General features: G+C 35.5%; 5 non-coding genes across 5 annotated transcripts; all 5 read left to right on the top strand.

The window, feature by feature from the left end:
• Nucleotides 1–397: 397 nt before the first annotated feature.
• Trnaq-cug (transfer RNA glutamine (anticodon CUG)) lies at nt 398–469 on the top strand. Its single transcript has one exon. It is a non-coding gene; the product is annotated as a tRNA-Gln (tRNA).
• Nucleotides 470–1,624: 1,155 nt separating this feature from the next.
• Nucleotides 1,625–1,696, top strand: Trnaq-uug (transfer RNA glutamine (anticodon UUG)). The gene has a single exon. It is a non-coding gene; the product is annotated as a tRNA-Gln (tRNA).
• Nucleotides 1,697–6,355: 4,659 nt separating this feature from the next.
• Nucleotides 6,356–6,427, top strand: Trnaq-uug (transfer RNA glutamine (anticodon UUG)). The gene has a single exon. It is a non-coding gene; the product is annotated as a tRNA-Gln (tRNA).
• A 2,101-nt stretch (nt 6,428–8,528) lies between these two features.
• Trnaq-cug (transfer RNA glutamine (anticodon CUG)) lies at nt 8,529–8,600 on the top strand. The gene has a single exon. It is a non-coding gene; the product is annotated as a tRNA-Gln (tRNA).
• A 1,125-nt stretch (nt 8,601–9,725) lies between these two features.
• Nucleotides 9,726–9,797, top strand: Trnaq-uug (transfer RNA glutamine (anticodon UUG)). The gene has a single exon. It is a non-coding gene; the product is annotated as a tRNA-Gln (tRNA).
• The last annotated feature ends 3,963 nt before the right edge of the window (nt 9,798–13,760 follow it).

Raw genomic sequence — 13,760 nt, forward strand, 5'->3', positions numbered from 1 at the left:
TTTAATATACATTCCACTCGAACGTAATAGTACTAATCTTTTAGGCATTTCACATTTAATCTTCATATACACTTTTATTATTTTCATATAAATATATATATATATATATATATATATATATATATATATATATATATATATATATATATATATATATATATATATATATATATATATATATATATATATACATATTCATCTGTGTGTGTGTGTTCGTTTGTGTGTATTACAGGAGTGTAACGTTTTATCAATAAAGTAAGACGAAATCTCTGACAACATGAATGCACCTTATCGGTAATATAAATGAACACAAGGGAGTCCAACGGTAAGCTGATATAATACTGATATATTACTACCTCCTAACATGTTTTTGGAATATGACCCTGTGTCATCGATAGGTTCCATGGTGTAATGGTTAGCACTCTGGACTCTGAATCCAGCAATCCGAGTTCAAATCTCGGTGGAACCTAAGTTTATCTTTTTAATCCTAAAAATACCTTTTCTTAAAGTTTTATGTCGAACAGAAGACAAATGTACAATAGTAGAAGCGAGTATGAGAGGATACATTGTATGTACCTATTTAACGACATACAGTATTGCTTGGAAATGGGTTAGTGCGAAATATGAATCTAGTTTCGCAATAGAGTTGCAACCTAGTGCTCCTTGCTGACAATTCAATAATTCGCACTTAAAAAGGGGAATCTCGCAAATTCTTTGCAACTACATTACGATTTGAAAACAAAGATATCTTGTAATTTCGACTTTGATTTATTAATTGCAATTAAAGAATTGCGCAACGTAAACACATTTCCTTTATGTCTTGATATTGGCTGCGGACCGTTACCTCTTCTCACTTTTCTCCGCGAGGAGTCAATTACACTGCACTATATGTGTTTCATTATGAATATATGCATATATTAGTCGATATCAATTTTAAATAGCGAATCCCTTTTCTATAACGTGACCTCTACCATGACAACACTGATACTGACCAGGACTCGATACCTTAGAAACTGTATTCGTACACATTTATTATAAATGTCACTAATGTGCAAAGTGATAAGAGGTACACTTTACGATCACATTGTTGTTATACAAATATGATCTTTTTCTTTTATAGTTATTCTCTCTCTCACTCTCTCTCTCTCTCTCTCTCTCTCTCTCTCTCTCTCTCTCTCTCTCTCTCTCCCACTCTGTGTATTCCAATTTAATGCGTTATGGACACGGATTCAAAGCATAAACCTTCTTGATGGAAACATTTTATATTGCGGACACCAAAAGTTGGTGTCCACAGGGTACTCACCGCTAAATTATTCCTCTGATTCACGTATATAATGGTGATAGGAAACGAATAAACCTGCGTTGGAAAGCGTTTCCCGCCAAATGTGTGTATATTTATTTTTACTTTTCCATTCAGCAGCCAGTGTGTGCGAACCCGTCACACACAGACATATTGCGATTTGCGCATGTCATTGCCATTGGATACTGGAATAGCTCTCTTCCTATTGAGTATTATCGCCTCGCTCCTATTACCTCATGCACATGTTTTAGCAAAACAGTAAAGAATACGCATATACTACAACCTACTAATAAGTTTTGAGAAGATGACCCGTTGTAACCGATAGGTTCCATGGTGTAATGGTTAGCACTCTGGACTTTGAATCCAGCAATCCGAGTTCAAATCTCGGTGGAACCTAGGTTTTTTTTATTTTTATTCAAATACTTTTCTCAAAGTTTCATGTGGAACAGGAGGCGAATGTACAGAAGAAGAAGAAGCGACTTACAGCCCCTTGCTTACAACTCAGTAATTCGTACTTACAACTATATATTACCTAAATCCTCTTCAACAACATTACAATTTTTGCACTTAGAAATTTTGTAATTACGACTTTGTTTTCTTAATTTTTCACTTACCGTCAAAGGACAAAGATAACCTAGAAATTGAAAGCTTGCGTTGTCGGACCGCTCCAGTGGCCTAGTGGTTAGAGCGCCCGCCTTGGATGTGGGAGATCGTGGGTTTGATCCCCGGCCGAGTCATGCCAAAGACTTACAAAAATGGTACTAACAGCTACCTCGCTAGGCGCACAGCATTAAGAGGTTAGTTTTAGGACTGGTCGGCCTGGTGTCAGGATAATGTGTCTGTGTGGTACATCATGCTACATGTCTGCAGCATGATGCCCCAGTGCTAGACATCACTATAAACTGCCACATTGCAGGCATCGTAGCGATATGACTGAATTTATTTTAAAGCTACGTTAAAAATCTAAATCGGACACACACGTTGTCGGAAATATGGCAGGCATATATGGAGGTGGATTACCGAAATAATTATATGCGTGTATTTCCTAATCTTCCATGATGCATTATTGTAAATGGCTGCTTGCAAGTGCTACTTTCATAATTCTATCAATGTATATTGTATTTTCATTGATGCAAATTGTACGTGGCAGTTTGTAAGTGCTACTTTCCTTCTGCATTATTGTAAATGACTGCTTGCAAGTGCTACATTCATAATTCTAGTCAAGAATTTTCTAATTTTCATTGATGCAAGCTGTAAATGGTTGCTTGCAAGTTTTTCGATCAACTTTCCTTCTGCGTTATTTTATCTTGCGATTTGCCACAACTGAATCGATTCCGTAATTTGTCGTATGACAAACGCAATGTCAGTTACTACAAACTTTGTATATTCTGTTTCTGAACTTTACAATTACATCATTCCAACTGCTGTTTTTATACCTATCTGGTCCTGCAACAATGTAAATACTAAGTTTTATCAGTATCGTCTTTGTCGTCCATCTCGTGTCTCTCTAAATTTCTAAATTTTTTCCTTTACGGCATTCATTTTATGTCGATAACTCTTTCACTCCCCTTTTTTGAGGTGTACATTACCAACACAGTTTTAATCGTCTCTAAAACCATATGCTTTCTCGAAGATCTAAGCGATTTATAGCACCTTACGAGAACAAAAACGCATACACTACAACAGGGTGGTCCATCTTTTTCAAACCCAGTTTTGACGCACTGAAGTATTTACCTTCAAAGTTTAAGAAATCTACTTCTTAGTGTCATCTCTCATTACTTGGAAACATTAGTTATTTTAGCAAAGTAAGGATCAGAAATGACAATGATATATTCCCTCGTAATCTTCTTAACGAGTATTCATCGGACGAACCCTGGTTGTAAGGATTGTATTGTACGTCACCCATTTTGACGCACCTCACAGACGTCTTTCTTTTCCTGTGATAATATTGTACATAAGCTCCCGCGAAAATAAAATAATTCAGATCAACATCAATAGCACATAAAAAAGTTTATAGGTAAAATGACATTAAAAACAGTTAATCATTCCTTACAGGTGTTATTATTCTTATCATGATCTTCATTTTGGAACATATTTTGCCGCAAAAAAAACCCCAAATAATCAAACTGTGGAAAATCATGTTCGTATCATGATAAAAGTATTTACTTGCGATTAGAAGTATTAGATTTAGTGTACAGTTTTTCCCAAATACTTAATTTGCATTGTTAATGTACGGAACCTTAACCTTTGAATGTATTTATATATATAAAAAACAAAAACAAAAAACAGCTTTAAAACTACTTTGCATCCATTAAAACATTTGTCTCTAAAACTGAAAATAATCAGAGACAAAAGATTTTACAGGAGATTTTACTTTTATTTTTTGTAATTCTTGCCATTATCAAACCAATTAAAATTAATAATTTGGTTCAAGAATTTTGCAAATATAAAGATAGGACTCTTAGGATGTAATTATTCAGCTGCTCTTTGTCATATTAAAGATTTAAGAAAGAAGCTTTAAAGATATTTTGAAATATGAATGTTGCGGTCGATGAGTGTGTTTTGGGACAGTCTTCAGCAAGTATCAACAAAAGAATAAACTCTAATGATCTTGCTCGATAATTATACAGGGTAGAATTTTACAGATCGCTGTCTTTTTATTTGGTTTTGTTCTATTTAATCGCCTACATGTATCATGGGTAGTTGAGGTTGTTTTGGGACAGTCTTTTGCTGTCCTAGGGTAGTCATGGCATCTTTTATTTGGTGATAATTACCAATATGGGATACACTATATATTTTAAAAAACTCTCCTGATCTTACTCGATAATTATACAATCCAGGATTTTACTGATCACTGTCTTTTATAAGGTTTGATTCAATATAATGGTATACATGTATCCTGGGTAGGTGAGAGAGTTTTCGGACAGTCTTGAGCTAGCCCCATTACTTTCAGGGTGACAGATACAAAAATTAAACTACTGAATGTCTACTTCCTGCATACGTTCTTGGAAATAATCAAACATAAAATTTGCTGGACAGATTTGGGGAGGCAAACAAGTGTTAAAACATTGCCTAAACTTTTAGAACACGTTTTGCTTGAATATTCTTTAAAGGAATTGGCTATGAAAAGCTTGAGGACGCATACATTATGGTCAACAAGTGTTGCTTGCTTGACTTTGTGTTAGGTAAAGAACCGAGAGTCTACCATTTTTCTATTAGATGGCTTGTCAAATGGTCAAATGCAGGAATAGGTTGCAGATGTGCCTTAGATATCTTCTGATTGGGATTTCCTACCATTTGACAAGTGTAAGATGAGCTAAGGTACTTAAAAACATCACTTTAATTTTCAGCAGATAAAAACGATTCAGGATCTTGTGATAAGTCTTACTGACACCAAATGACCAGCTTAAGGGGTTTTATGGGCTATACTATGCATGTCCTGTCCATATGCCTTCGGAACAACACTTTCACCAGCAGGTTCATCGGTTGCCGCCATTTTCTCATAATGAACCCATTTTTCACAAAGTAATAAACTGGTACTTGTGTGGCTTTAATTTTTAAAACCGAGACTTGTATCTTCTCTGAGGAATACTACTTGGTGGCCTATAACTCACATTAAACTGACTTGCATACTTATAAAGTAGCTGTTACTTTCTGCTCAGATATCTTACAACTGCAGTCAGAAATTGGCTAGTGGTTTCTATTATTCTGTGAAGAAACTAACTTACTTGTGAATCTCTCTCTCTCTCTCTCTCTCTCTCTCCCTCTCTTTGCTGAGTGATTAAGACATCTAAATTATGGAATATACCTTGTCCATTGTTCGAAGGCACAATTACATTAGGGAAAGAGGCGAAATGTAGAATTTCATCTCAGGTTCATAAATAAAATAGTTTTGTGAGGGTCAGTGTGTCAGATATAACTAATTAGCAAATAAAATATAAACATTTTCATGGGTTTTTTGCTCATAGCAAGAGCAAGGAACTTTCTTTATTGCCCGCAAAATAAATTCTCCGAAAAGTGAGCATTTTTGTACAGTGTATATATTGAATACAGATCCAACTTAAGGGTTCTACGTATGAGAGCAGGGAAGACATCCGAAAAGCCATATGGACGTCATAGAAAAATCAAGAAAAACTATCCAAACATCTATATGTCGCGTGGTGGATAGCTTATCAAAGGGTTAGAGGCCAGAATGGGTGTCCGGGGACCATAGGTTATTGAATGAGACAAGAGACCTTTTCCGTACTACTAGTGGATTTCATAGAAGAAATATAAAAAACTATATATAAGAGAATATTGTTTACAGATGATTAGCATGTATTACTGGGTGAAATTTGGAAACTACACTAAAGACTCACATGTCTCAGTTACATGTAACATTGTTTAGTTTTATCTAAATTCTAATAATGAACATGTATCTACACTTCTCAGATGTGAATCGATACCATTATCATAATCAATTAATTTAGAGCCACATTCAGCGTTTTCTTTGATGTTTCTTTTACAAAAGTTAATCAGAATGTACTTTATACCTTAAACAACAAAGATACTTCATTTGCCTTCTAAAAATTGAATAAGAATATTCCCAGTCGGGTTACAGTTCTTTTCATATTTAGTGTCAATATAATTACAACTCGTGACGTGTTCCCACTGCATAGTTACACTTCCTGTATACATAAGATAAGGCAACTATGTACACTGATAGATACAAGCCTGGGGCAATCTGATTAAATTCAAATCTCCTCTGTCTTAACGTGAAGATCTGAGAGCGACCGCTAAGAGGTCATATTCTACTAATTTTGGAATTAGCCAGTGGAAATGCAGCTTTCAGAAATTTTAAATTTCCAATCTTTCGGCCCACCACGACGATCTTTAGCACACCGCACAGTCTCCGAAACGCGAAGGTGTAAGACTTCATCTAGTTGGCTGGTAAAATTAGCGATTTTGCTAATAACATAAGTCATCAGAACATGGCCACTAAATGGCCGCTGTCAGAACTTGGCGTAGAACAGTGGAGACACTTTTTACAAGTGTCTTGTCGACACATGCTACAATGGTTCCATGGTGTAATGGTTAGCACTCTGGACTTTGAATCCAGCGATCCGAGTTCAAATCTCGGTGGAACCTTGAATATTATTTTAAGTTCTTTCTTATTTACATTAATTTAAAGACTTTATTTTATTTTTGTAAATCCTAATGCGAAAGATGAGGTGGGTGTATGCAAATTGAAGCGAATATGATCCCTATGTGTGTCTATTTCGTCATACAACATAGTTTGAAAACCGGTTAGTTCAACAAAGTATGAATAAATTGTCACAATTGTTGAGTTACAAATTCAAAATAAAACAAGCTCGAAGCTAAAATGAAGTATGACAATTTCTTCATATTGTCGGAGGATCATCAGCTCTGTCTCTATGTAAGTGTCAGTTAATCGCTGTACATGGTTGTTTATTGATACATATATAGACCTTTCCATAGCCCTTGGATTTTTCAAAGAAATTTCCGTACGCCCTTGGATTTTTCATCGACCTCACCATACGTCATTGGATTTTTCAACGACCTTTCCATATTTCCTCGGATTTTTCAAGTCTTCGCAGTAATTTACAAAAAATGTTTAATTTTGTTCGCTGAAAATGTCTCCGAAACAACAAATAAACCCTGATCTATTCGGACTACCTCGACAGTTTCTACGAAGATAATGACTGTACGATTGACCTAGAGCTTACGAATGAAAAAGTAGTTAGATGCATTCGCAATTTTTCGGACAATCCTTCTTTCGCAAACAGGTGAGGTGATCCGACTGCAGTTATCGGCATATATTCCAAGGTGTGATCAATAGGATTGACCTCGAAATTGAGAATTTAAAAGGCGCGGCCTGCTGGTTATCACGTGATCTTTTGCCATTACGGTACCGATATCGCCCAGCGCTCCATACTGTAAGGACAATGATATCGATATCAGATGCCGGTGGGCCGGATTGTTTTTCAATCTGAGGAGACTACAGCCGAAGACGAAGTTAAAGGAAATTATTGTTTTGGTTACCAAGAGGATACCATCACCGTGAATGGCCAAACCCACCTGGCAGTGGACAAGATCACCTGTCTTGGCAGTAGCAGTCGCGTGCAGTCCAAAGCGATGATGAGACAAATGCCAGAATTGCCAAAGCAAGAGTGGCCTGTGGCATCTCACGAGCAAATGTGTTCAGTCCACAGAACTCACGGTACTAATTCAGTTCCCATAGTAAACCTATGTAAACACCATGATATTTAAAATTCAACAACTTAAAGATTGTGAGTGCTCATAATCAAACCTACATTTATAAGTATAGATGAAACCTATATTTATCGGTATAGATGAAATCTGGATGTCAGCTTTTGTGCAGATGAAAGGATATGAGCCGCGGCATTTTCTGGACCAGTATGTGTTTGAAACATGTGCTTTCAATTCCGCACCAAAGAGTCAGGTGCGAATTTTAGTAATGAGTGTTCCAAACTCAAGACGGTAAAACGACTTAAATTCCATCAATAAAATAATGTCATTTTCAATGGGCTTCCTAAAGAAACTCATCTGGATATGATTTCAAGACAGAGTCCCAGACTCTGAGGTTTTCACGTAGACAGGAATATAGAAGAAATATCGCCTTGATGGTTACATATTTAGAACTTTAAAATCTCGGGAAAAACATACTATATCATTATTTATATAAAGAGTATTGATCTGCCTAAATTTAGCCTGATAGTCATAAGTGAACTTTATAACTTGATTTTAAATTAGCCAGCATAATTTCATTTTATTTAATCACTTTAAGATATTTCAATGTATCTTACTAATTTAATATACATTCCACTCGAACGTAATAGTACTAATCTTTTAGGCATTTCACTTTTAATCTTCATATACACTTTTATTATTTTCATATAATATATATATATATATATATATATATATATATATATATATATATATATATATATATATATATATATATATATATATATATATATATATATATATATATATACATATTCATCTGTGTGTGTGTGTTTGTTTGTGTGTATTACAGGAGTGTAACGTTTTATCAATAAAGTAAGACGAAATCTCTGACAACATGAATGCACCTTATCGGTAATATAAATGAACACAAGGGAGTCCAACGGTAAGCTGATATAATACTGATATATTACTACCTCCTAACATGTTTTTGGAATATGACCCTGTGTCATCGATAGGTTCCATGGTGTAATGGTTAGCACTCTGGACTCTGAATCCAGCAATCCGAGTTCAAATCTCGGTGGAACCTAAGTTTATCTTTTTAATCCTAAAAATACCTTTTCTTAAAGTTTTATGTCGAACAGAAGACAAATGTACAATAGTAGAAGCGAGTATGAGAGGATACATTGTATGTACCTATTTAACGACATACAGTATTGCTTGGAAATGGGTTAGTGCGAAATATGAATCTAGTTTCGCAATAGAGTTGCAACCTAGTGCTCCTTGCTGACAATTCAATAATTCGCACTTAAAAAGGGGAATCTCGCAAATTCTTTGCAACTACATTACGATTTGAAAACAAAGATATCTTGTAATTTCGACTTTGATTTATTAATTGCAATTAAAGAATTGCGCAACGTAAACACATTTCCTTTATGTCTTGATATTGGCTGCGGACCGTTACCTCTTCTCACTTTTCTCCGCGAGGAGTCAATTACACTGCACTATATGTGTTTCATTATGAATATATGCATATATTAGTCGATATCAATTTTAAATAGCGAATCCCTTTTCTATAACGTGACCTCTACCATGACAACACTGATACTGACCAGCACTCGATACCTTAGAAACTGTATTCGTACACATTTATTATAAATGTCACTAATGTGCAAAGTGATAAGAGGTACACTTTACGATCACATTGTTGTTATACAAATATGATCTTTTTCTTTTATAGTTATTCTCTCTCTCACTCTCTCTCTCTCTCTCTCTCTCCCACTCTGTGTATTCCAATTTAATGCGTTATGGACACGGATTCAAAGCATAAACCTTCTTGATGGAAACATTTTATATTGCGGACACCAAAAGTTGGTGTCCACAGGGTACTCACCGCTAAATTATTCCTCTGATTCACGTATATGATGGTGATAGGAAACGAATAAACCTGCGTTGGAAAGCGTTTCCCGCCAAATGTGTGTATATTTATTTTTACTTTTCCATTCAGCAGCCAGTGTGTGCGAACCCGTCACACACAGACATATTGCGATTTGCGCATGTCATTGCCATTGGATACTGGAATAGCTCTCTTCCTATTGAGTATTATCGCCTCGCTCCTATTACCTCATGCACATGTTTTAGCAAAACAGTAAAGAATACGCATATACTACAACCTACTAATAAGTTTTGAGAAGATGACCCGTTGTAACCGATAGGTTCCATGGTGTAATGGTTAGCACTCTGGACTTTGAATCCAGCAATCCGAGTTCAAATCTCGGTGGAACCTAGGTTTTTTTTATTTTTATTCAAATACTTTTCTCAAAGTTTCATGTGGAACAGGAGGCGAATGTACAGAAGAAGAAGAAGCGACTTACAGCCCCTTGCTTACAACTCAGTAATTCGTACTTACAACTATATATTACCTAAATCCTCTTCAACAACATTACAATTTTTGCACTTAGAAATTTTGTAATTACGACTTTGTTTTCTTAATTTTTCACTTACCGTCAAAGGACAAAGATAACCTAGAAATTGAAAGCTTGCGTTGTCGGACCGCTCCAGTGGCCTAGTGGTTAGAGCGCCCGCCTTGGATGTGGGAGATCGTGGGTTTGATCCCCGGCCGAGTCATGCCAAAGACTTACAAAAATGGTACTAACAGCTACCTCGCTAGGCGCACAGCATTAAGAGGTTAGTTTTAGGACTGGTCGGCCTGGTGTCAGGATAATGTGTCTGTGTGGTACATCATGCTACATGTCTGCAGCATGATGCCCCAGTGCTAGACATCACTATAAACTGCCACATTGCAGGCATCGTAGCGATATGACTGAATTTATTTTAAAGCTACGTTAAAAATCTAAATCGGACACACACGTTGTCGGAAATATGGCAGGCATATATGGAGGTGGATTACCGAAATAATTATATGCGTGTATTTCCTAATCTTCCATGATGCATTATTGTAAATGGCTGCTTGCAAGTGCTACTTTCATAATTCTATCAATGTATATTGTATTTTCATTGATGCAAATTGTACGTGGCAGTTTGTAAGTGCTACTTTCCTTCTGCATTATTGTAAATGACTGCTTGCAAGTGCTACATTCATAATTCTAGTCAAGAATTTTCTAATTTTCATTGATGCAAGCTGTAAATGGTTGCTTGCAAGTTTTTCGATCAACTTTCCTTCTGCGTTATTTTATCTTGCGATTTGCCACAACTGAATCGATTCCGTAATTTGTCGTATGACAAACGCAATGTCAGTTACTACAAACTTTGTATATTCTGTTTCTGAACTTTACAATTACATCATTCCAACTGCTGTTTTTATACCTATCTGGTCCTGCAACAATGTAAATACTAAGTTTTATCAGTATCGTCTTTGTCGTCCATCTCGTGTCTCTCTAAATTTCTAAATTTTTTCCTTTACGGCATTCATTTTATGTCGATAACTCTTTCACTCCCCTTTTTTGAGGTGTACATTACCAACACAGTTTTAATCGTCTCTAAAACCATATGCTTTCTCGAAGATCTAAGCGATTTATAGCACCTTACGAGAACAAAAACGCATACACTACAACAGGGTGGTCCATCTTTTTCAAACCCAGTTTTGACGCACTGAAGTATTTACCTTCAAAGTTTAAGAAATCTACTTCTTAGTGTCATCTCTCATTACTTGGAAACATTAGTTATTTTAGCAAAGTAAGGATCAGAAATGACAATGATATATTCCCTCGTAATCTTCTTAACGAGTATTCATCGGACGAACCCTGGTTGTAAGGATTGTATTGTACGTCACCCATTTTGACGCACCTCACAGACGTCTTTCTTTTCCTGTGATAATATTGTACATAAGCTCCCGCGAAAATAAAATAATTCAGATCAACATCAATAGCACATAAAAAAGTTTATAGGTAAAATGACATTAAAAACAATTAATCATTCCTTACAGGTGTTATTATTCTTATCATGATCTTCATTTTGGAACATATTTTGCCGCAAAAAAAACCCCAAATAATCAAACTGTGGAAAATCATGTTCGTATCATGATAAAAGTATTTACTTGCGATTAGAAGTATTGGATTTAGTGTACAGTTGTTCCCAAATACTTAATTTGCATTGTTAATGTACGGAACCTTAACCTTTGAATGTATTTATATATATAAAAAACAAAAACAAAAAACAGCTTTAAAACTACTTTGCATCCATTAAAACATTTGTCTCTAAAACTGAAAATAATCAGAGACAAAAGATTTTACAGGAGATTTTACTTTTATTTTTTGTAATTCTTGCCATTATCAAACCAATTAAAATTAATAATTTGGTTCAAGAATTTTGCAAATATAAAGATAGGACTCTTAGGATGTAATTATTCAGCTGCTCTTTGTCATATTAAAGATTTAAGAAAGAAGCTTTAAAGATATTTTGAAATATGAATGTTGCGGTCGATGAGTGTGTTTTGGGACAGTCTTCAGCAAGTATCAACAAAAGAATAAACTCTAATGATCTTGCTCGATAATTATACAGGGTAGAATTTTACAGATCGCTGTCTTTTTATTTGGTTTTGTTCTATTTAATCGCCTACATGTATCATGGGTAGTTGAGGTTGTTTTGGGACAGTCTTTTGCTGTCCTAGGGTAGTCATGGCATCTTTTATTTGGTGATAATTACCAATATGGGATACACTATATATTTTAAAAAACTCTCCTGATCTTACTCGATAATTATACAATCCAGGATTTTACTGATCACTGTCTTTTATAAGGTTTGATTCAATATAATGGTATACATGTATCCTGGGTAGGTGAGAGAGTTTTCGGACAGTCTTGAGCTAGCCCCATTACTTTCAGGGTGACAGATACAAAAATTAAACTACTGAATGTCTACTTCCTGCATACGTTCTTGGAAATAATCAAACATAAAATTTGCTGGACAGATTTGGGGAGGCAAACAAGTGTTAAAACATTGCCTAAACTTTTAGAACACGTTTTGCTTGAATATTCTTTAAAGGAATTGGCTATGAAAAGCTTGAGGACGCATACATTATGGTCAACAAGTGTTGCTTGCTTGACTTTGTGTTAGGTAAAGAACCGAGAGTCTACCATTTTTCTATTAGATGGCTTGTCAAATGGTCAAATGCAGGAATAGGTTGCAGATGTGCCTTAGATATCTTCTGATTGGGATTTCCTACCATTTGACAAGTGTAAGATGAGCTAAGGTACTTAAAAACATCACTTTAATTTTCAGCAAATAAAAACGATTCAGGATCTTGTGATAAGTCTTACTGACACCAAATGACCAGCTTAAGGGGTTTTATGGGCTATACTATGCATGTCCTGTCCATATGCCTTCGGAACAACACTTTCACCAGCAGGTGCATCGGTTGCCGCCATTTTCTCATAATGAACCCATTTTTCACAAAGTAATAAACTGGTACTTGTGTGGCTTTAATTTTTAAAACCGAGACTTGTATCTTCTCTGAGGAATACTACTTGGTGGCCTATAACTCACATTAAACTGACTTGCATACTTATAAAGTAGCTGTTACTTTCTGCTCAGATATCTTACAACTGCAGTCAGAAATTGGCTAGTGGTTTCTATTATTCTGTGAAGAAACTAACTTACATGTGAATCTCTCTCTCTCTCTCTCTCTCTCTCCCTCTCTTTGCTGAGTGATTAAGACATCTAAATTATGGAATATACCTTGTCCATTGTTCGAAGGCACAATTACATTAGGGAAAGAGGCGAAATGTAGAATTTCATCTCAGGTTCATAAATAAAATAGTTTTGTGAGGGTCAGTGTATCAGATATAACTAATTAGCAAATAAAATATAAACATTTTCATGGGTTTTTGCTCATAGCAAGAGCAAGGAATTTTCTTTATTGCCCGCAAAATAAATTCTCCGAAAAGTGAGCATTTTTGTACAGTGTATATATTGAATACAGATCCAACTCAAGGGTTCTACGTATGAGAGCAGGGAAGACATCCGAAAAGCCATATGGACGTCATAGAAAAATCAAGAAAAAGTATCCAAACATCTATATGTCGCGTGGTGGATAGCTTATCAAAGGGTTAGAGGCCAGAATGGGTGTCCGGGGACCCATAGGTTATTGAATGAGACAAGAGACCTTTTCCGTACTACTAGAGGATTTCATAGAAGAAATATAAAAAACTATGTATAAGAGAATATTGTTTACAGATGATTAGTATGTATTACTGGGTGAAATTTGGAAACTACACTAAAGACTCACATG

Source organism: Sinohyriopsis cumingii, chromosome 17, assembly GCF_028554795.1.
Source record: "Sinohyriopsis cumingii isolate HCF-2022 chromosome 17, ASM2855479v2, whole genome shotgun sequence".
NCBI classification, from domain to species: domain Eukaryota; kingdom Metazoa; phylum Mollusca; class Bivalvia; order Unionida; family Unionidae; genus Sinohyriopsis; species Sinohyriopsis cumingii.